Source organism: Acinonyx jubatus, chromosome F2 (assembly GCF_027475565.1).
Source record: "Acinonyx jubatus isolate Ajub_Pintada_27869175 chromosome F2, VMU_Ajub_asm_v1.0, whole genome shotgun sequence".
NCBI classification, from domain to species: Eukaryota; Metazoa; Chordata; class Mammalia; order Carnivora; family Felidae; genus Acinonyx; species Acinonyx jubatus.
This window is the reverse complement of record NC_069394.1, coordinates 34675732-34700357: the sequence shown is the minus strand read 5'-3', so window position 1 is coordinate 34700357 and position 24626 is coordinate 34675732. Positions and strand designations below refer to the sequence as shown.

General features: G+C 44.4%; 2 long non-coding RNA genes across 3 annotated transcripts in view; one reads left to right on the top strand and one right to left on the bottom strand.

Annotated features, from left to right (window-relative positions):
• Nucleotides 1-213: 213 nt before the first annotated feature.
• LOC113600630 (uncharacterized) overlaps nucleotides 214-24626 on the bottom strand; it is a 40686-nt gene continuing 16273 nt past the window's right edge. For both annotated transcript variants that reach the window (XR_008292593.1, XR_008292594.1), the window contains exons 3-4: nucleotides 2049-2141; nucleotides 214-384 (exon numbers count right to left, since the gene is read on the bottom strand). This is a non-coding gene — a long non-coding RNA (uncharacterized LOC113600630). The remainder of the gene's footprint in view (nucleotides 385-2048; nucleotides 2142-24626) is intronic.
• LOC113600629 (uncharacterized) lies at nucleotides 8900-20493 on the top strand. The gene is made up of 4 exons (XR_003421714.2): nucleotides 8900-9200; nucleotides 17718-17967; nucleotides 19270-19327; nucleotides 19614-20493. It is a non-coding gene; the product is annotated as an uncharacterized LOC113600629 (long non-coding RNA).

The window sequence follows — 24626 nt, the reverse complement described above, 5'->3', positions numbered from 1 at the left end:
GTAGGGTCATCTTTCTCTTTGCATAGTAGAGAGCTCCCCTACAGGCATGCACATAACCCTGCACAGCTGGAATAACTTCTTCCCTTAGTAGAACTGGGACCACCAAGCATTAGAGTATCTGGAATTACTAGCCTGGAAGGTTCTGGGGGAAGATACCCCTTCTCTTCATTTTCACACACTAAAGAAAATGATCTGAAAAGAGTTTTACCCTGGTTTGTCAATTTATTTTTTACACTCATAAATTCATAGGTAAGAAATTCAGACAGAGCATGGCAGGAATCTTCTGGAGGCTTCTTCACTCACTCTCTGGCACCTGGGATGGGATGACTGCAGGGTTGAGCTTAGCTGATGTGGTCACCTGGTCAGTGATTTCAGGTGAAAAATCTTAAACAGCGGTATACAAAATGTCATCATATGTGTAAACAATTGCTTTTATTGAAAGCAATACAGCAATATTAAAACATAATATTCAACATTTAAAAATATTTTTACTCATGGAACATTTGAAATTAATACTGCATTAAAAGATTATAGGAATACAGTCACCATGCCTGTGAAAATAACTACTAGGGTCAAACACAAATAAGTTTTGTTCACTAGTTTCTTTCCCATATGTTTGTGGTTATTAAAACCATTTAGATTGAAAATGGATCAAGGCTTACTGTTGTTTCTATAAATATAGTTTCTATAAATTATATAAATATAGTCTGTATCCCAGATTTTCCGGGACAGCCCGGTGACCGAGTCCTGGTTTGGGGATGGAATATTGTGGTCCAGGCGTATTGCCCGTGTGGGAGTCGGGGTCTGCTGACTGAGGTGTTAAGGGGCTGGGACAGGTTATTCAGATAACAGCAACAGAGTGAAAAGGCACAGTAGCAAAAAAGGTGTTTGAGCCAAACTGGCAGCCCTTGAAGAAGCTTTCAAAGGAGGCAGGAATGCCTGAGACCAGCATGTATCTGGGCAAAACAACTCGATGATAGAGTAGGCAACTATTTTGGAAGAGGAAGTTGGTTTTCTTGAGTCAGCAGCTTAGTCACCTTCCGGTATTATCAGGATCCAATATTTTTAGCCTTCAGGACCTGGCCAGGGCCTTCTGAGGCGGATCCACCTCCTACGAAGGGGTGGGTTCTGGAAGAGTGGGCCCATGGGGTTCAGCTGTGGGAGAAGCCTTCGTTCCTTCTTCACGTGAACCCTCACAAAGACGCGCTCTGTGCCCAGCAGCCTGAGAGAAGCAAGCAGGATGCAGAAATGGCCCACACCCAAATCTTTGCCTTTGATGAGTTTTCAGTCCAGCGTGGGAGACACATAAAGTGGAAAGTTATAATTACACCTTATCAAGGATTCCTATTCAGACAGAACCAAGCCCTGAGGGACACACAGAGGACAGCTCCACTAGCCACAGGGCAGCTGGGGTGACTCAGGTGGCCCGTGGGGTGGCAGGCCTCACACACGCCCTTTCTAAGTCCTCACTCCCTCAGTGGACAAATGAATTGCTCCTCCTGGGTCTGTGTGAGCTCTTCTGAGGAGCCCCCTTATCTTTCCAAGCTCTTTTGCTTCTTTCCCTATTTTCTGCCCTTTAGGGATCTGTCAGAGTCCAGGCAGGAAACTGAGCCTACACTCAGCTGGAATTTTTTAAAGCCTTAAGTAATAAGGGATGTTGATGCCCACGGTAACTACCAACAGAGAGAAGCTGCTCTCAACCTGACCTGCAGAGGCAGGGGAAGAAATGGGATCACCGGTGTCCAGATGACATCTGGGACCCTGGGCGAGGAGCTGCTTGAAGGGTGTGGCTATAGAAGGGCGCACCTGCCGCCAGAAGGACTGCCCAGCAGGTGGGGAGTGAGAGGAATAGATACTCTCGCCCACTCTTTCCTCCCTGAGAGTGCATCCCATTGACCAACCACAGTGGAAGGTGAGGGAGCCCTGGTGATGTGCTTTGATGAGGTTAGCCACTGAGGGGTAACAACAAAACAGAGAAGACCTTAATATGAAACTTCAGGGTTAATGGAAAAAAGCCAAGGCTCTTTCCTTTTATCTTTCCTCCTTACCTGCCTTCCTGCTAGACAGGGCCTCATGCCAGGCATTAAAGGATCAGGGATCAACAGGCCAGACCTGGATCTCCACTTTATGGAGCTCATAGTCTAGGTGGGAGACAAATATAAAGCATACAAATAAAGGGATACAGGAATGGGATGGACAAGCTCAGAGAAACAACCCTGAGGTCTGGTTTTGATTCTCCAAAGGTGGCCACATAGCTCCTTGCTCCTAGAACTACAGTGTCTGAAGAGACCCCATGAAAACTCTCGCTGAGAGCAGGTCCTAGAAAGCCCACATGGTAGACCACTCAAAATTCAGGGGCAAAATGCTTCTCAGCTCCACAGTCACTGTCCCCAGATCCTCTGTTATCCTTCAGCATTTCTACCCCTTTTGCTTAAACCTGTACACTCTTCCATAATATGTAACAGAAGAGAAATTCAGGAGGATGTTTTTTAACCTTGGGAGGAGGAAAACCATCAGAGCAAGATGGGGTTCCCAGTGCACAGTGAAGGAAACCATCAACAAAACGACAAGTCAACCTACTGAATGAGAGAAGATATTTGCAAATGATATATCCAATAAGGAATTAATATCCAAAACAGATAAAGAGCTTATACAACTCAACACCCCCTTCCAAAAAAAAAAACCACCCGGGCAGAGGAACTGAACAGACCTTTTCCCAGAGAAGACATGCCAATGGCCAACAGACACACGAAAAGATGCTCAGCATTGCTAATCAGGCAAATAAAAATCAAAACCACAATGAGATAACACTTCACACCTGTAAGGATGGCTAGTGTCAAAAAAACAAGAAATATGTGTTGGCAAGGATATGGAGAAAGGGGAAGCCTTGCACACTGTTGGTGAGAATGTAATTGGTACGGCGACGGTGAAAAACAGTACAGAATTTCCTCAAAAGATTAAAAGTTGAAATATAGTGCGATCCAGCAACTTCACTTCTAGGTATTTACCCAAAAAAAATGAAAACACTAATTTGAAAAGATACCTGCACCCCTATGTTTATTGCAGCATTATTTACAATAGCCAAGATATAGAAGCAATCCAAGTGCCCATCGACAGATGATTGGATAAAGAAGATGTGGTATATATATACAACGGAGTATTACTCAGCAATCAAAAAGAATGAGATCTTGCCATTTGCGACCACATGGATGGAACTAGAGGGTGTTATGCTAAGTGAAATAAGTCAGAGGAAGACAAATACCATATGATTTCACTTATATGTGGACTCTAAAAAACAAAACAAATGAACAACCAAAACAAAATAGAAACAGATGAATAAATACAGAGAACAAACTGGTAGTTGCCAGAGGTGAGAGAGGTAGGGGGAAATGGGCCAAACAGGTGAAAGAGATTGAGAGCTGCAGACTTCCAGTTATAAAATAAGTAAGTCATGGGGTGGACAGTCCAGCATAGAGAGTATAGTCAACAGTATTGTAATAACTTTGTAAGGTGACAGATGGTGACTACACCCATGGTGAGCTTTTCATAATGCATAAACGGATATAATATTGTATGTCAACTGTAAGTTTTAAAAATATATTTATAATCTGACAATACCTCAAAAACGAAGAAACAAACAAACAAAAGATGGGATACCCAGTAGCCATAACAGAAAATACAGATGTAGTCAATTACATTTTACAATACTGAGGCAAAAATCAAGTCAAAAGAAAAATAATAGACTAGAGAAAAATAGTTGTAACTTGACAAAGCATATATCCTTAATGGACAATGTGGAAAACAGAAGACAAGCAACTTAAAAATGGGCAAGAAGAAGGCTCATGGCAGCTTTATTCATAATCTCCCCAGACTGGAAACAGCAAAGATGTCCTTCAATAGGACACTGAGTGGATAAATAAACTGTGGTACATCCACAGAATAGGGTGGTAACATTTTTTAAAGTATCAAGTCACAAAAAGACACAGGTAAAACTTAACTACATTTTCTCAATGAGTGCCTATCTACTGTATGATTCCAGTGATAGGAGATCTGGGAAAGCCAAACTAAAAGAGACAGTAGAAACGGTGATCGCTGGGGGTTTGGCAGGAGGGGGTGGAGGCTTGGATAAATGACGCAAGGGACTTCAACAAACCAAGGCCTGAGCATAAGATAAGCCCATTGCTAGTTGAGTGTTGCTGCTTCTACGTCCTCTCAGCTGGCAAAGCAAGGAAATGTATGTGCGCCATAGAAACTAATGTTTATACACATATCGATAAGCATTTCCATATGAACACGAGTTCATTCCTATGTCTGCAACTCTAGTCCATGGCCACTCCAACAGTGAGAAGCCTGGCTCTTCTGTATGATACTGACACTACAGGCACAGGACACTACATAATTTGTTAAAACCCACAGAATTTTAAAGCACAAAGAGTGAACCAGTATATACAAATTTTAAAAAACCATTTAGGAGGTCAAGGCATACCAGGATAGAGCATAGACCGTGGCAAAATAATCTGTATTATAAATGTATTAAAACATCTTACTGAAGTAAGTGGGAGAAGAAGGTGGTGACCTGAGTAGCTTTGGAAATGAGTGGAATTATAAGACTGAAGGCAAAAAGAACTGTACATAAAACTTTACTCTTGTTGATGAAGTTTCCCATCAGGGGATGGAGGTTAACAATTCTGATACAGTGAGACCTGTCTGCTGGAAATGAACAGTTAAGTAAATATTGGGGGATGGCGGGAGCCAGGCTTCTCACTGTTGGAGTGGCCATGGACTAGAGTTGCAGACATAGGAATGAACCCATGTTCATATGGAAATACTTATAGATATGTGTATAAACATTCGTTTCTATGGCGCACATATATTTCCTTGCTTTGCCAGCTGAGAGGACGTAGAAGCAGCAACACTCAACTAGCAATGGGCATATCTTATGCCCAGGCCTTGGTTTGTAAAACCATTCTCCAATAAAGAAACCAAGACTGCTTGGAGAAATAGCTGATTCTAGGATAAGGGAAGGAATATACAAGAGGAACCTGGAGGATCCTGTAGTGGCACAAAGCAAGGAAGTACTCATAAAAACAAAGCAACCAAAATCACATTGGTGGGGGTATGTCGAAGGGACATGGGAGCCAACCGAAAGAGGTCCCAGTGGTCAAAGCTGGAACAACCAGAATATCTAAAGTAGTATTGCATTAAGCCCAAAGTGTAAAGTAAATATCCGTGCATCTACATGGATAGAAATGAATGCTTAAGTAATTAAATAAGGAAGAGGAAACAAATCTCTCCCGCAGAAGAATTCCAAATTATTCACAAAGACTCTGTCCTCAAAGAGGCAGAGCATAACTCCCTACTCCTTAGGTGTGAGGTGTCTACATGACCTCCTTCCAAAGAGTATACAGCACGGAAAAGGCAGGAAGGAAGATTAACTGGAGCGGAGAAATCTGACAAATACAACCTCAGCCAGGTGATCAAAGTCAACACCAACAGTGATGGGTCACGTTGATGGTATGTGCTCTAACACCCGTCTCGTCACGAGAAAAGGCTCAGGCAAATCTCAGTACAGGGACATTCTGAAAAAACAATGCCTGACCAGTACTCCCCAAAATTGTCAAGGTCATCAAAAACAAGGCAAGTCTGAGAAGCTGTCAAAGCCGAGGGGAGCCTGAGGAGATACAGCAACCAACCGTAAAGTGGCATTCTGGAACAGAAAAAGTACATGAGGTAAAAACTAAGGAAATCTGGATAAAGTATTCACTTTAATAAAGATGTATCGATATTCGTTCATTCACTGTAACAAATGTACCATAGTAACCTAAGATGTTATTAGTAGGGAAATGGGTTTGGACTCTACCCGAGCTTCACAATTTTTTTCTGTAAATCTAAAACTCTTCTTAAATACAAAATGCGTTCAAAAATAATAAAATAAAAAAAATTTTTAAACGATAAGCAAGAATATAAGCAGGCAATTTGTGGAAGAGAAAATGCAAGTAGTCAATAAACACGGAAAAAACCCCATGACGCCTGTGGTCTTCGTGGAAATATGAATCAAAATAACAATGGCACACTCTTCGTTCGCACATCCAATTAGCATACGCTATAGAGAACAATACTATTTAACTGTGGCTGAGAGGCAGTTTTGCAGGAAAGTGGACACACTCATTTCTTGATGGTAAAAGTGTAAATGACTAAAACTTTGGGAAAATAACCTGACATTGTCCCCTAAGAATGTGCTTATCTTTGGAGGCCCCATTCTACTTTGGGGAATCTTCCGGAAATAAGAGCAGTGGTGCAAACAAACAAAAGGGCACATTTTGAAGCTGGGTTTGAAGGTGGGGCTATCAGAACACCATCTGAATATCTCCCAACGAGAGAATAGCTGAATCAGTTAGTCTACCCATCCTGTGGAATATTTATTTGGCTAGTTAAAAGAAATGATGGGTGAGGTCCCTCTGGGTTGGCCTGGAGATATTCCATGACACATGAAGAGGAAAACGTTGCAGGTTAATGTTTATGGTCCTGGTTCTGTACCACGCAGCACAACATGCAGATCTGCATGTGTGAGGTTAGGTGTGGACGCAAGGCTGTTTCCCCACAGGAATTATCAGGAAAAGGGTGGGCCAAGCCATCATCTTTTTCCTTATGCAGCTCTGTATTGTTTGTAACACAGAACAAGCGTGTGTTACATTTTAAGAAATTTAATGACGTTTAAATGGGAAAGTCTATGGTCACGTAGTAGGCAGAGTGGTTTTCCCACCCACCCAAGACACCTGGTATTAATCCCTGGAACCTGTGGATATGTTACTTTACATGTTTTAAGTCATATTTGCAAGTGTGAGTAAATATTTTGAAATGGGGAGAGTATCCTGGGTTATCCAGATGAGCCCAATGTAATCACAAGGGTCCCTCGAAAAAGGAGGCAGGAGGGTCCCATCCAGAGTAGGACAGAGCAAAGGTTGTAGTGATGCAAGCCAAGGGGCCACGAGCCAAGGAATGCAGGTGGCCTCTGAGAAGTGGAAAAGGCAAGGAAATGAATTCTCCCCCAAAGTCTGCAGAGAGAACACAGTCCTGCGGACGTCTTAATTTTAGGACTTCTGACCTCCAGAATTGTAAGCAGATAAATTTGTGTTGTTTTAAACCACCGAGATTGTGGTACTTTGTTAGAGCAACAATAGGAAATAAACACAGGGTCACATTTAAGATATGACCCGTCATTTTTACTTTAGTATTCTGAGTTCCCAAAGGAAGATTTTTATGGGGTAAAAACGAAGTAGCCAAAGTATCTCAGATTTCAGCTAGGGAGGAGTCAGTCCCATAGAAGAGATGTGTGAAGAAGGCCTTCAAAGATCACAAAGTTTGTTGAGGAATGGCAGTGGTCCTCACCCCTGGCTGTGCATGAGATCAGAATCAGTCACAGATGCTTAGAACACTCCTCCCAAGGGGAGTTCTCACCCAGGCTCACGAGGGGACGTGCGTGAGGACACTCGCTGCAGAACTGCTGGGGCCAGAGGCTAGCTGAAGGCAACACAGGCATCCATCCCTAGGCGACGGACAGTCAAGTGCAAGGGATACCGTGAAGAAATGAGAAGCCATGAATAGACATTCATACGTCCATCAGCACAGAACCTCAAAACACAGTATTGAGAGCAAAAGGTAAGAAAGCATACAATTTATGAATGTACGTTAAAAACACAAAGACTCAGAACATGATCCATTTGCAAACACAGATGCGTACTTAAGAACGTATATAAAGTCCATGGGGTGCCTCGGGTGAGAGTAGGGATCAGGGACCAAGAGGTCAAAGAAAATAAAAAGCAGGACTCTTTGAATAACTCAGTGCTCGTAAAGTGGTATATATGGTAAAGTCTGACCAATTCAATTCTGCACCCGGACCCCCAAATGGAAGAAGAATAGATTCAGGTTAATGAGATCCAGCTCAGGCCTGGGCCCTGGCCATTTTTAAAAGCTCCAGAGATGATTCTGATGTGCCTCCAGGTCTAAGAACCTGAGGTTCATGCTGAACACAGGCAGTTCGGTGAACAACCGTCTAGACAGGAGGAGGCTCTGGAGAGAAGGGAGGGTAGTAGGGGAGACACGGACCCCTAAAATGGCAGCTATTGTGTTTGGATGGGTGGCATTATAAGAAACCCCCTTCCTGTCTCTTCGACACTACTCTGAATGATGTTGCATTGCTTTTATGTATTTTCAATGCCATCGACTTTTGTTTTTAAGTAGTTCAGAGTTTCTAGGGAGAGTTAAAGGTCATGAGGGAACTCAACAGCCAGTTGAGATTTTAAAGCTCAGAATGAATAGTAGCAGTTGCCAAATTCAGCAAAAATCAATGTTCAAGTGCAGTTGAAACGACTTAACTCTTGAAGGTCGGAAGAAGTCTTAACAGTTATACTTAAAACATTTGTCCTTATATGTTGCATTTCACAGTTCAAATGAGGAAGTACATTTAACTGATATTTGCTATCTAAATACATGACATACTTATAAAAAGGAAAGTGAGCGTACCGAATGGGGAGAACAGGTTCGTCTGAGTCCTCCCAGGAGCAGATGTGAGATGATAAAAGATAGGAGAAATTTATTAGGGGAGGCATCGGAGAGAGCAAACTTGGAGGGAGCCAGAAGAGAGTGGGGGAGCCTGGCTTTGAACCATAATGTGGGTCTGGCACTGAGCAATGGAAAGGGGGAAGGCACTCTGGGGGGGAGAATTGACTTACATTGCCTTGCAATCTAAAGGACTGATATGGCTGTCAGGGAGTTCCCAAGCAGTCTCAAGGCAGAGGAGGCCACGCCCTCTAGCAATGGGCACGCCCCCTAGCAATGGGAAACATGGTGGGGAGGCGTGGCCTTGGCGTGAAATGTGAAAGATTTTGCAGCGGGCGGCTGAGGCCTTTGGTCAGTTGCACTACCCGCAGTTGCATATGAGTGATGCATTCTCGTAGCCACCACTGGCAAACTCAGTTTTGTCCACAAATGTTTGTGAACTGGCCTAATGTCTATGCTTGGACTACGGTCATGACATCATTCAGGGAGTGGTGGCACCCCTATTTAAATTTTTTCTAGGACTTGCCTGAAACTTTCACTCAGCTTGTTTTTTGTGATGACAAGATCAAGGACCGTGGAAAGCAGAGGACAAAGACGTGTAATAATGACAGGAAATTTGAAGATGCGGCAAGATTCCTGAGGTTGGTGCCTTCCTAGGTAGTTAACGGACCTGGTCCTATTCTTAGAACTGTGCCCAGAGAACACAGCAGGGCTACTGAGGACTTTGGGTACTCCCTTTACGAATATCAGCGCTGAATCAAAGACCATAGGCCTTGCCTTGTTTGGGGACACCACGCTGGCCTCCCGCACGCTCTGCGACATTGGGGAGAGGGTTGGAGCACCAATAACGCCTGCAACTGACCTTCCACCACTTTGGCAGGGTGGAGGCTTAGAAACTAAATTTAATTTAACAAAGTAAAAACGTGTGATGTTTCTGGCACACCCGTATTGATGGAGCACAAGTCACTGCAATTTCATATAATTTTTCATGTGGGTACTAGGAAGTCATTTTCAGTCATTTTGGGGGGCACTCTTCTCTTACGGTTGTACTCGGGTCCTGGGGCATACAGGGTCAAGAAGTCCTTTGGCCCGTAGCTCTGCTCTTCCTCGGCCCATTTCTGGCTATGGAGACATCTGAGTGGGTCACCCTTGTCCGGTGTCCTGCGGACAAGTCTGAGACAGGTTTTCTTTGGTTGAAAGATGGCTTTCAGAAACCCAGGTGCCTTTCATCTTGTGGCTCCTTTCTCCTACAGCCTTAAAGATCTCCATACCCACCCAACAGCTTGTGTATATGAGAGGGAAAACGGGGAAATGCGTAACTTCCTTAGCCAGAAAATGCCACAAACTTATAGTCAATTGGCAACTAGTCACATGGCCCCATCTGGATGTGGGGGAGTCTGGGACGTGTAGTTCCTAGCTTGTCTACTCTATAATATAGAAGGGGAAGGTGAGGGAGCATGAGTCTTTGCTGTACCAATAGCCAAGTTTGTCTGCCTTCCATAGCCTCAGTTCCAGCTAATGACCATACTTCATACTTCTCTGAAAAATAGAACCATTCAGACATTTCCTTATCTTCCTACTACCAAATCCACCAGGAAATGTATGCACCCACGCTTCTCTCTTGACACTGGTGTAACGGGCTGTCACATGGTCCTTTCTTTGTTGTCTACATCTTGACTGAAGACAAAGACAGAAAACAGTGCCACAGGTGCTAAGTACCCCTCAATCCCGAAGTAGAGTGCCAGTTGATAATGGAAAGCAGCCCCTAAGATAGCTCCCCATGGTCCTCGTCTCCTAGTATTCGTGCATTTGCCTCGTTGCCTCCTCTCGAGGGTGACCTAGGCCTGGAGATTCACTCCTAATAAACAGAATACTGTAAAAGTGGCACATGTCCTTATGTGATTAGTTATTAAAAGACTATGGCTTCTGTTGGGCTCCCTTGCTCATTCTGAGTTAATCCAGCTGCCGTGTTCTGAACTGCCCTATGAGGAGGCCCACCTGGCAAAGAACTCACATCTCTGGCCAAGTCAGTGAGGACCGGAGGCCTGCCAGCAGCCATGAAAATGAGCTTGAAAGTGGATGCTCCCAGTCAAGCCTTGAAATGACCGCAGCCTGAAACGGACATCTTGATTGCAGCCTTGGGAGAGAGCCTAAGCCTAAGGCCCCCAGCTGAGCTGTGCTTTGCTGACTCACAGTGTATCAGTTTGCTGAGGCTGCCATGACAAAGTCCCACAGACCGGGTGGCTCAAACAACAGACATTTATTTTCTCACAGCTCTGGAGGCTGGAAGTCAAAGTCAAAGCGTTGGCAGGTTCGGTTTCTCCTGAGGCCTCCCTCCTTGGCTTGCAGATGGCCACCTTCTCCCTGTGTCCTCACAGGGCCTTTCCTCTGTAGGCAACAACCCCTGGTACCTATCCCACTTCTTACAAGGACACTGGTCATATTGGATCGTGGCCCACCTTATGACCTCATTTAATCTTAACTACCTCTTTAAAGGCACGACCTTTAAAGATCTAATCACGTTCTAAAGCACTAGGGGTTAGAGTTTCAACCTATGAATTCTGGAGCCACGCAGCTCAATCCTTAACACACAGAAACTGTGAGATAATAAGTACTTGTTGTTTTAAATGCTAAAATTTGGGGCAACTTGGAACACAGCAATAGATAACAAATACAAATGCCTAGGTGAGACTTTCTAAGAGACTGTGAAACTGTCTCTCTGTCCATGACCCCCCTCCAAGCATCTCCAAGAAGACTGGGGGGGTTCACTGGGCATGGAAGCAGGCACTAGTGAGGCTTTCCATAAAGAGAGATGTATGTCAGTGTGCTGAGCTGTTACCATCCTCCCCAACCCCCATCACTGGAAGCAAAGGAACATATCCACCTCGCCTCAACTGGTGTGGGAAGTGACAGATGTCAGGACATGCTACCCCAAAATACAGCACCTTGGCATTGTTAAAAAGAAAACCACAGGTCCAAAATGGAGTCGCTTGTGCTAGGCCCATGCCACCAAAGCACAGCTTAATTCCTAACCTAGTTACAGTTTCAACCTTTCCCTGGAATGTAATCTTAACCAGTCAGTCTGGAATTTCCTGGTCAGCACCAGTGAGGTCATCTACCTAATAAGACCCTTTGGTCTGCTGAAGGGAGGTGACCTGGCCCAAAAGAATCCTTTTGTTGTTGTTTACACCGAGGTCTTTGCCCCACCTCACCTCTGCCTTAAAAAAAACCTTCCATCTGGTACAGCTCTTCAGAGCTCCTTTCTGTTTGCTAGATGGGGATGCTCCCCAATTCATAAACTGTAGAATACAGCCAATTAGATCTTTCGATTTACCCAGTTGAATTTGTGTGTGTGTGTGTGAAAATTAATAAAAGGAAACCTCATTTACAATAGAGTAGGGCAGCCAGCAGGGGGAGCTCTCACACCCCATCACTCCTCACTTGTCATCACAGACCCTACAGAAGGCCATGACCATCTGGACACCACTTTACTCTCCCGCAAGAGGAAGGAAGGCTTTCCTCCTCCCCAGCAATAGCCCAGCCAATGAGACACTGTCACAACAAAAAGCCACAGTACATCAAATTCCCATTTTACTCCAGTGGACTTTGTTTACACCAGCCTTGCCAATTTCTCCTTTCCTCCATCACAGAGCCTTCATCTCCTTTGTTCCCTGCACTTGCCGTGGTTTTGCCTTAGCTTGCTTGTCCTGGATTGCAGCTCTCTGCTATTCCCGACTAAACTCATTTTTGCTGGTAACATAACTGGCATTTTTATTCTTTTTTGAAAATTTCTTTTTTTTAATGTTTATTTATTTTTGAGACAGAGAGAGACAGAGCATGAATGGGGGAGGGGTAGAGAGAGAGGGAGACACAGAATCGGAAGCAGGCTCCAGGCTGCGAGCCATCGGCCCAGATCCCGACGCGGGGCTCGAACTCACAGACCGCGAGATCGTGACCTGAGCTGAAGTCGGACGCTCAACCGACTTAGCCACCCAGGCGCCCCGGCATTTTTATTCTTAAGGTTAACTGTTTACAACAGCATATTGAATATGGGGCGCCTGGGTGGCTCAGGGGGTTCAGGTTAGGACTTTGGCTCAGGTCATGATCTCAAGGTTCGTGAGTTCGAGCCCCACGTCGGGCTCTGTGCTGACAGCTTGGAGCCTGGAGCCTGCTTCCGATTCAGTGTCTTCTTCTTCTCTCTGCCCCTCCCCCGCTTGTGCTCTATCTCTCTGTCTCTCTTAAATAAATAAATAAATAAATAAATAAATAAATAAATGTTTCAAAAATTTTTTTAAACAGCATATTGAATATTTTAAACTGGAGGAGTTTGAGAAAACAACAGAAGCAGGATGTTCACTTTGACCTTTCCCTGCCCTTCTCTGTGGGTCATAAAACCCTCCTGTGAGAGGTGGCCTCCCTATACCTGGAGGAAAGGAACATCCTAATATCGGAAGACAACAGGACACTGTAGGAGCAGAAAAGTTTTCCTTTCTTCCCTTCTAAATTCTTTGGCTGGTCTAACAATTAAATTGACATAAGACAGAGTAACATGAAGAAAACAAACAAAAGTTTAATAACTGATATACCTCTGGTATACACGGGACAGATCCAGGAAAAGGAGGTATAACTCTCCAAAATGCCTGAAGCCATCACTTTTAAGTACCATCTCAAGCAGGTGTTGGGGTGGGGAGTCAGTTATGGGAGATTACCAGGCGAGCAGGTGAAGAGTAGCAGAAAAGGACACCCCCAACCTTCCACTTTGATATAAGGATTATTTTGAGCTAAAGGCAACCGAGAAGAAGCAGATACAAGAAAAGGTCTCTGCCTTCCCCCTATTTGCCTAAAAGCAGGACGTTTGTAAAGGTATACCCCCACCCTCTCTACCAGGAAGGACAGAAGTTTATCACTGGAGTCAATTCTAGACTCTTACAAGCGCCAAAACCTTGCTAAAAGTAGCCCTTATCCATTCGTTTCCCCATATATTTGCTTTCCCACAATCTGCCAGCCTGAGGAGCTCAGAGTTTTTTTTCCTTTGTCTTATCACTTCTCTACAACTTTCTTGTTCTTTTGTCATGCTATATAAGCCCAAGTTCTAACCACCCCTTTGCGTTACTCATGGCTGAATGCTCCCCATGCAAATGTACATGTTAATACACTTCTGTTTGTTTTCTCTTATTGTTCTATCTTTTGTCAGTCTAATTGGTGGGGCCCTAGCCAAAGAACCTAAGAGGGGCAGAGGAAAAAGGTTCCCCCCCTCCTCCTACACATGTTTCCAGGGGCCAGGTGTAAATGGGTGGAAGGGGGCTACACTTGGAGGCCTGAAAAGGGACACTGGTGAAGGATCTGTCTGGAGGGGAAGGTGACCCAGCAAAGAGGGATGCTGCTGGAGGTTGGGGGGCTGAGGGAGATGTAAGCCAGAGCTCCTTAAACTGGACTGCTGATCACATCACCTGGGCCTCTTGTTAACATGTGGATTCTGATTCAACAGGTGAGGTGAGCCTAAGTTCTCCATGTCTGGCGGGTGATGCCTGTGCTGCTCACCAGCAGAAGGCTGGAGAAGGTACCCACTGTGGGTATAACACCCCTAGAGATGGGGAAAGAATAAATGGTTTCCTCCCTGCACTGAGTCTAGCTGGCGCCATAAGCTGGGAGCAAAGTGGATGCAGTAGCCCCTGCCATCGGACCTTCCCAGGGACCTTGGTCCTGTCTCCTCTGACTGCCAAGGTTGCAGCCCCAAACCTTCCCTCCTTCTCTGATATCATCGGTTCCTTTCTGCCTGTTAGATCCTCCCCAGCCACACACCAACATACACATCTTCTTTAACCAAGCAACCTAAACCCTTTGTCCACCCCTGCCCCCTTCAGCCACAGTTCACAGTAAAATTTCTCCTCAGAGCATCCACATTTTCTCCATGTCCTTGCCATACATTCACTTTTTAAAAGCACATTTAAATTGGGAAATATGTATACATAGGAGGGTAAAGAAGGTTTGTTTGTTTGTTTTATTCCTTGGACAAGTAACTAGTTTCTCTGAGGCTTCTTTTTCTTATGGTAGCAAGGATATGGCCCTGCTATGCTTTGAGAGCACTAAATAAGAATCAGAGGCACAAAGTAGGTCCTCAGTAAACCACCTCAGTCTTGGCTGAAGATAAGAAGAAACCCCCATGGCGGATGCCTGGGTGACTCAGTCAGTTGAGTGTCTGACTCATGATTGCGGCTCAGATCATTGTCTCACAGTTTGTGAGACAGAGCGCCACATCAGGCTCTGTTGCTGACAGCACAGAGCCTGCTTGGGATTCTCTCTCTCTCCCTCTCTCTCTGCCACTCTCTCACTCTCTCTCTCTCTCAATAATTAAACATTAAAAAAGAAGAAGAAAGAAACCCCCATGGCTCCAGGTACAGCAGGGCTGGTGTTGGCAGAGATGTGCCCAGACACATCCAGGCATGTCCCTGGATTTCTCTCTGACTCCCTGCCCCCATGCAGTCATCACCTCGTGGCCTCCATTCTCTGTGGCCTGGGCTGGAGCTGAGGATTGAAAAATGAATCAGCCAGGAAAGGGCAAGAATGAGAGGCCAGCAGACTATGCATTCCACCCCCCCCCAACCCCTGCAAGCTCCCTAAAGTACAATCTATCCCTCAGGTCCCAGGGGTCTGGTGATTTCTGGATCTCTCTCCTATTAAACAATGAAAACTCAACTGAGTAAATGTTAAAGATAATGATTGGCTTTACTGAATCATTCATGAATCGGGCAGCATCCCACCTAGCAAATAGAAAGAAGCTCCAAAGGGCTACAAAAAGGAAAATGTTTTTAAAGGCAAGACAAGGAAGTCATTTAAAAAAAAAAAGAAAAAAAGAAAGAATTATTTCGGGCAATATCACCTCCCTTTGGGGGACGAAAAGGCCTGTCTTCTTAGGTGAATTCCCTTACCCATGCCAACCAGGAAATTCCAGACTGACCAGTTAAGATGACATTCCTGGGAAGGGTTGAAACTGCAATTAGGTTGGGTATAAAGTCCCAGTGTGGTGACATGGCGTTAGCACAAGGGACTCCATTTTGGGCCTGTTGATTATTTTTATTACTCCCTTATTCCATATATTCCATACCCTATTCTTACTGCATGTGCCCTGAGGGGCTAGGATGTGCCAGCCGCGGGGCCAGGCGCCAGAGGGTTTCAGAGACTACGACCCAACACATTTCCTGTCCTCCAGGAATTCATCAGAGGGGAGAACAAGGCAATCGTTTCCAAATCGGGACTTCATGGGGGGGGATGGTTATGTGACATTGACTGAGACACTTCCAAGGACACTTTCCATCTCTTCAGCCACAAAATAGGGAGAGTAACATGTACCTTTCAGGGCTGTTTTGAAAGTGACACGGTGCAATCTAGCTCTTCGGATTTACACAATAAGAATTTTTCTGTTTTGTTTTCTCTGTCGAGAAAAAAATGGAACAGCCTCGTAAGGAAGGGAACTTACTTCTTTCTAAAGATATGCAAACATATTGGAGATAAAAATAAGAATAATACATGGTAATGCATATTATAACCTGAAAGACAGAAACGCTGTTTGGGGAATTTTTGAGTTTTATTGAGAATTAAACCCCACCTTGCTGGGTGAAAGGTGAAAGGTGAAAGGTGAAAGGTGGAAAGGTGATATCCTTGTCCAGGCTTTGGTGTCGCCACTAGGTGGCATCAGTCTGTGGAAACTAAACTGTGGCCTGACTGCAAAGTGACTCTGCTTTCCCTGTGGAAGGTAGAAAAGAGAGAACACAGCTAATTGTCAAGAACTAAGCTGAGGCAGGTATTGAATTTTCATCTCATTTCTAAATTTAGTTCTTAAGCCGTGTGACAAATAGAATAAAAGAGACAGAATTACAACCGAGTGAGAGAAATGTACATATTGGTCTTTCTCTTGTAAAATACCTCCTGGAGGAAAAAAAAAAAAAACGTGTTCTACTGCAATGCTGTTAGATGGTCAGGGCTTTGCAGATGGGTTCTTAGGGGAATTTGTGAATGCAGATCCCACAGTAATGAGTGGACACGAAACATCTTGCTTTGGGAGGTTTCTTATTTGACTTCCTGAGGGATTTCTTTCGATTCATATCTACCTGGAAATTCATGGAAAATGTGAAAATGTTGTTTGCCTTCATTTCTTTCTTAAATGTTGTCTGTTTTATTTTCGCTTCTGCGGGGCTGGGGAGCACCCTGGGAGCCGTCCTTCTCGCCCACTTTATTCAGGATTAAAAAGAGGGTTTTCACTCCCCTCTAGTGGCTGGCTCTGGTCTCCTTGTCAGGTTGAAACCGCAGAGGAGCTGGGTCAGCAGGGGTGCGGGGCACGCGTCCACTGGGAGGAGAGCCTGAGAAGGTCTCCAGGCTGTGCAGGGGAGGGACAGAGGAAGATTCCTGCCCCAGGGAGGCCAGGCTCTTCTGCCCCACTCCCCGCTCCCAGGCAGGAAAACAGGCCTGGTCACCGGCAGCCGCAGGAGCTCTCCTGACTCAGGGCAGCACCCAGAAGGTCCCTGCCCTGGGGATGGCAGGAGGGCCCAGCCCTGCAAGGGGAGCCAGCGTGGAAGCCACTCAGGCCTTGTGGTTGTGTGCTGTGAGAGGAAGGAAGAGGCCACAGTATGGGACAGTGTAGTTCTAGACAGTGGGAGAGGGAGAACTTTGTAACCCCAGTCGTGTGCATGAAAAGGGCAGTCACAGGACTGGATTCACAATGGACCGTGCAAGCTCGGACGTGAAGGCAGGCGTCAGACAGACGCAATCAGACGCATGCATCCATCCAGCCAACAAACCTCTTCCCCCCACTTTTATGATAATGTCCAAATATGACTTAGTGCCTCCCCCACGAGTCAGGCAGCTGGACCACTGCCACTCTGCCCTGTTCATCCTATTCATTTTGGTTTCCCCAGCACCAAACACAGCACCTGACATGTAGCGGAATCTTAAAAATTATTTGCATTGAAGGAATGGAGAGTGCTAGGCCCTTGGTCAATCAGACCCAGATCCTACCCTCAGTGACATTATGGCCCAATCATAAATACGCAACATACTAGATGCGAAGACCCATGTGTAAGCACTGGCGTCATGCCTGGCACAGAGCAGGCCCACGATAACTATTTGTTCTTTCCTCCCTTCCTTTCTTGTATTCTCCCCAGAACCTACCCTCCAAGATTGCCCAAAGGGAGGAAGTGCTCAAGGCTTTAGAAGTGGCAAAGATGAATTTTGTCTGGGAGAATCAATGAAGGCTTCCCGGAGGAGGGAGCATTTGATCTGGCTCATCCAGGACTCTAAGCAGCATGAACACGGACACAGAGATGCGTGGGAAAGTAGAGACGTGCGTGGAGAAATGCACAAAAGTGCAGCTTTGTTTGTGGAACTATATGAAGGGAAGAAGTAGAAAACAGGGTAGGAAAGTCCCTTGGTTACTAGGTTAGGGGCCCTAAAGCATGGTGTGAAAAACCTGGATTTCACTACCAGAGAGATCAGATAGCCCTGGGCCTGGCCCAGACTCTGTTGTCTGACTTCAGACTATGTGATAACTGCGGGCAAGCTACCTAAGTCCTCCGAGCCTCACTTTCTTCACCTGTAGAATGAGGATAATACTACTTACTCTTTAAAAACATGAATGAGGGCACGCGGCAAATACACACTGTTTGCATCTTTTTCCACTTTGGGAAAAATCTGCATATTATCACATACAGGGTTAACTCTGTACTCACTTATATGCCATTATCACACTCTAATTAACTTTTCTATTTATGGATATTTAGGTTGCTTCCGATCTTTAAGGAGTTTTGTGTATCTACAAGATGAAATTCATAAAGTAGCATTGCTAAATCAAAGCGAATATGAAATTTAAATGTTGACCAAATCACCAACTCAGTCTCTATAAAAGAGGGAATCAGGTTCCACTTCTATCAGCAATATATGTAAAGGTCTCTTTCCTTATGCCTTCACTAAATTTTTTTGATCTTTGCCAACCTGAAAGGCTTTGTGTGTGTGCATGCATGCGTGTGTGCGTTTTAAGTTTATTTATTTTGTGAGAGAGAGAAAGCGCATGCAGGAGGGGCAGAGAGAGAGGGAGAGAGAGAGAATCCCAAGCAGGCTCCATGCTGTCAGTGCAGAGCCTGACGTGGGGCTCAAACTCACAAATCGTCAGATCATGACCTGAGCTGAAATCAGGAGCCAGACGCTTAACGGAGCTACCCAGGCACCCCTGAAAGGTTTTAAGTTGGCATCTCATTGTAGTTTTACTTTACATTTTTATTATTAAAAGTGAGGTTGGGCACCTTTTCAACTTTTAAAAGCCATTTGCATTTCTTCTCTGGGAACTGTTTGTAGCCTTTTATCATTTCCATTTGGTTGTTAGCTTTTTTCTTATGGATTTATAGGAACTATTTATTTATTAAGGAAATTAGTTCTTCAGGATATGGTCACAAATGTTTCCACAATTTGCCACCTCTCTTTCACTATGTCTATTTTATTCCCCTGGAAGATATTTTTTCTTATCTTTATGTAGTCATACTGGCCATTTCTTTCCTTCACAGTTTCCGTATTTTGAATCCTGCTCAGAAAGGCATCTCACTCCCAGATAATGAAAGAAATCCTGGCTTTATTTGGGGCTGAGGAGAGAGGCAGGAAATTCTGCTTTATTTTTTCCCAGATGGCAGTCACACTAACCCCATTTCTCTGGATTCCTTTAAGCAGCAAGAGCCATTCAAGAACCAGTCAAGGGGCCCTGCTGAGAGAAAGAACACAGATTGACGTAAGTGTTCTAAATGTCATTTCATCCCCACAACCACCACATGAGGTGTCAGCATCTTGTTTCTCAAATGAGGGAGCCAAGGTTCAGAGAGATTGAGTAAATTGCCCACAGTGGCACAGCCAGCAAATGACAGACCTGGGATTTGAATACCAACCAATGTCTGTGTTCACTCCACCCAGGAGAATTAAGAGTCCGAGGGGAGGCATGGTATATACCATACAGGGCTTTCTGGAAGGATTAGATGACAGCTTTTCAGTCTCGTCCTCCTCGTTCCTTCCTTCCAAAGGCCTCCTACACTCTGTGGCCAAAGCTCCCTGTAGCCAGCAGACACGGGTGTCTGTCCCGGCAACGCTGCCCCTGTTCGAAATGACCAGCAAGGAACAGTCACAGGAGCCAGAAATAAACCTTCGTCGTGTTCACTGAAAATTCTTCAGTTGATGGATAGCAGCAGCTAGCATTAACCTGAGTATTAGAATTGTCCAGTCACAACGGATCCTTGAGGGAACCACAATCGAGGGCAGTTAGTTCATCTCTGAGACCATCTCCTTCTTTCCACTTGCCTGGAGGCAGTGGTCCTTCTTACCTGCGCTGTCTCAAGAGCATCACCCACTCCATCCCTTCCCTTCCCTCCCTGTTTCCTCTCTTTTCCCACAGCCCTAGTCTGAACCATGCTTTGAGAGCTAAGAAGCTCCCTCGCAAGCTGGCAACACTCACTCAGGTCTCAGGCTGTGCACAATCTTTGTATCTATTTTGGAATGGGCTAGAGCAGTGAGAGCAGGGAAATTCATAGGAAACACACACAGGAGCGCTCCAAGGTAAACCCTTCAACCTGCCCGGGGCCCCCCGCTGCGGGTGCTGCATAACTAATTCTTCTCCGGTCCCTCCAAGCAGGACACAGGCCCAGTGGGGAGTGCCTTGGCCTGGTTATAATATCCAGCTTTTATTACTGCTCTTTCTATATCTTATCAGTGGGGTAAAGGGCAAGGGCCTTAGGCATGTGTCCAAGGACATGCACCACACTCACAGCAGCTCGCTGGCCCAATTCAGGCAAGTTGTGCTCTGAGAGGTCTAATTTCGCAAAAGGCAGGTTAGGCTGTCTTGCAGATGGTGGCGGTGGTGGCAGCAGCAGGGGCGGTGACAAGGGTAAGGGGGGGGCAGTGATGTCTGAGAGGAAAAGACTCCAAGGGAGGTGGTCTCTTGGTAGCAATTTTGAAATGCCTCTGTGGGGGTGCCTGGGTGGCTCAGTCGGTTGAGCGTTCGGCTCAGGTCATGATCTCACAGTTCGTGGGTTCGAGCCCTGCATCGGGCTCTGTGCTGATGGCTCAGAGCCTGGAGCCTGCTTCCGATTCTGTGTCTCCCTCTCTCTCTGCCCCTTCCCTGCTCATGCTCTGTCTCTTTCTGTCTCAAAATTAAATAAAAACATTAAGAAAAAAATGTTTTAAATGCCTCTGTGGGATGAGTGTCTGGGTGGTTCAGTCAGTTAAGTGTCTGACTTTGGCTCAGGTCATGATCTCACGGTTTGTGAGCTCCCCCCTGCCTCGGGTTTGGGGCTGACAGGTCGCAGCCTTTAGCCTGCTTTCAGATACTATGTCTCCCTCTCTCTCTGCCCCTCCTCCACTCACACTCTGTGTCTCTTTGTCTTAAAAATGAATAAACATTTAAAAAAATGCTTAAATGCCTCTGTGGGAAAAGTTACGGACTACCCTTGAAATCAGATTTTACTTTTTCTGTTAATAACAGGCGTCTCCTGAAGTAATGTCTTTGACATCGGCCATAGAAACACTTTTCTACATCCGTCTCCTCAGGCAAGGAAAACAAAAGCAAAAATAAACAATTGAAGCTCAGTAAAATAAAAAGCTTTTGCACGGCAAAGGAAACCGTCAACAAAACAAGAAGGCAACCTACTGAATGGGAGAAGATAGTTGTGAATGACAATATCCAATCAGGGGCTAATATCCAAAATATATAAAGAACTCCTACAACTCAACACCAAAGAGAACGCCAAATAATCGGATTTAAAAGTGGACAGAGGAACTGAGTAGACTGTTTTTCCAAAGAAGACATCCAGGCGGCCAACAGACACATGAAAAGATGCTCCACATCACTCATCATCAGGAAAAGGCAAATCAAAACCCCAATGAGCTACCACCTCACACCTGTCAGAATGGTTAGAATCAAAACGATAAGAGATAACAAGTATTGGGGAGGATGTAGGCTCATCCGCGGTTGGTGGGAACACAAATTGGTGCAGCCACTGTGGAAGACAGTATGGAGTGTCCTCAAAAAAATTAAAAATAGAATTACCATATGATCCAGTAATTCCTCTGCTGGGTATCTACCCAAGAAAATGAACACACTAACTCAAAAAGATAGACGTACCCCTATGTTTACTGCAGCATTATTTACCATAGCCAAGATATGGAAGCACACGTAAATACATACATATATATATATGTATGTATATATATATATATATATATGTATGTGTGTATATATGTATGTGTATATATATATGTATGTGTGTATATATATGTATATATATATATATATATACACACACTGTAATATTACTCAACCGTAGAAAAATGAGATCTTGCCATTTGCAACAACATGGATGCCTAGAGGGTATTACGCTAAGTGAAATAAGTCAGAGAAAGATAAATACCATGCAACTTCACTTATGTGTAAAATTTAAGAAACAAACCAAGTGAACAAAGAAGAGATAAAAATACAGACTCTTAAATGCAGAGAACAAACTGGTGGTTGTCAGAGCAAAGACAGGTTGTGGGATGGTTGAAATAAAGGGGATTAAGAATACACCTAAGGGGCACCTGGGTGGCTCAGTTAGGTAAAGCGTTCAACTTCGGCTCAGGTCATGATCTCACGGCTTGTGGGTTCGAGCCCTGCATCGGGCTCTGTGCTGACAGCTCAGAGCTTGGAGCCTGCTTCGGATTCTGTGTCTCCCTCTCTCGCTCTGCCCCTCCCCTGTTCATGCTCTCTCTCTCTCTCTCAAGAATAAATAAAACATTAAAAAAGAAAATTTTTTTAAATGAAAAAAGAATACACTTCATTATGGTGAGCACTGAGTAACGTAGAGAATTGTTGAATTATTATTTGCTACACCTGAAACTAATACAACACTGTATATTAATTACCAGAAAAAAACAATAGTGTCTTTGTCATCCCAGATGTTGAGGGGCATCACAGTGGATGACGTGATCTACTTGGTGCTAACTACTCACTGACCTTCTTGAGTAACCACTAGAAAGTCGTTGGGTCTTGAATTCCTCAAATTTTAAATTGATCATTCTCACTGCCTAAGCATTGCCCAGTGCGCTGTGAGGAGAAAGACCTTTATACCTTCCCGGTTCTGGCTACCTTATTTTTTCTCTACAACTCAGCTCGAATGTCATTTCTTCTGGCAGAATGTCTCTAAGCCCAGAGTCGACTGGTCTAAACTCCCATCTCTGTGCTCTCAGCAATCCATGCATTCTTGTAACACATCCCCACTGTCTGTTCATATCTTGCCCTCTCATCGGATGGCAAACGCCTTTCAAGTAGGGATTGGGATTGTTCCTTGCCTGACTATGGCCAATTCATCCCAGTGCCTGGCAAAAGGGCAAGTGTGTTCAGTAGAAATCAACCCTCTTAGCCAAAATGGAATATTTTTCAATAGACGGTTTTGGAAAGGGAATCTTAGGACTTGGACACTGCACAGACCTAAACCTTCAGAAGAGGAAAGGAAGGCCCTGAAGATGAAATGGCTTGCCCAGAGCAGAGCCACATGTCAGCAGCCTGGCTGACACATGAGCACCTTTCCTGGTGGAACAAAGCTTGTTAGTGACATCAGAAACTATCCCCAGGCTGAGGTCTGCTGGTATGAAATACCCCGAGACACATTCATTAGTCGGTATGGTCTTTCACCCCAAAGTCTAAAAAATTCTTTGGCCTCTGTATTTTCTGTCCTTTTCATTTCTACTAGATATTTTTCTTTTAAAATTTTTACCTTTTATTAATTTTGATTATAAAAGTTTACATGTTTATTGTAGAGATTCTGGAATATGCTAAAAAGTAAAAGAAAGAAAGAGAGAAAATTAAAAATGCCCTAGAATTCCATACGCCAGAGACAGCCGACATTAGTATGGGATATTGCCACGGATAAATCTATGTGGCTGAGATCAGGTTATATGTTGAATTTTATGCTTTTTCTTACTGTTGGGTTGTGAGTAAAGTCCTTAAAAATTAGGTTTTCCAGGGCACCTGGATGGCTCAGTCGGTTGAGTGTCCGACTCTTGATTTTGGCTCAGGACATGATCTCACAGTTCATGAGTTCGAGCCCTGCATCAAGCTCTGTGCTGACAGTGTGGAGTCTGCTTTGGATTCTCTCCTCTCTCTCTGCCCCTACTTCATTTTCTCTCTCTCAAAATAAATAAACTTTAAAAAAAAATTTTTTTTTAAATCAGGTTTCCTTTGTAGTGTTTGTGCTGGAAGCTTCTCAATCAGTACACTTTGTACTGAGTTAATTTATAAATAAAAAGGAGCCAATAATGAAATAAAAAGGAAAAATGATACATAATCTATTATTTGTAATAGCTACACTTTAGCCTATCGGAATAGATCACCTTTTCCTAACATCTGGGTGGCTCACAATTTTTCCCTGCAATACATGAAAACTGTGTTTATTTCACCATCTCACTGTGATGAAACATCTCTGTATGAAATCTCGATCTGTATTTCTAAGTATTGCTTTATGAGTCCTATGTTATGTCCTCAACTTTGAAGGAAAGGTTTTAAAAAGGTGAATTATTTTAAAACTTAGGATCGGCTCAAAAGATCATGCTGTTTTTCAAGTTGCCTTAAAAGCACTGGTCCCAGGGGCACCTGGGTGGCTCAGTCAGTTGGGCATCCTACTTTGGCTCAGGTCATGATCTCACGGTTTGTGAGTTTGAGCCCCACGTCAGGCTCTGTGCTGACATCTCAGAGCCTAGAGCCTGCTCCAGTTTGTGTGTCTCCCCCTCTCTCTGCCCCTCCCCTGCTCATGCTCGGTCTCTGTTTCTCAATAATAAATAAATGTTAAAAAAAATTATAAATGAGGCTGAAGAGGAAGAGACAGATCCAGATGTGGTTCAGTCTTCTGGAGACACATAAAAAAAAAAAAGCACCGATTCCATTTTGGTAGAAAAAGGAAAGATAATTCAATAAACAGCAAAAAATATATATAATAGGGTCAAATGGTGTTAAGTTTAGCTTGTAACATTAGACACTTGACTCTTAATATTTGAGGGAGGGATTGATTTCT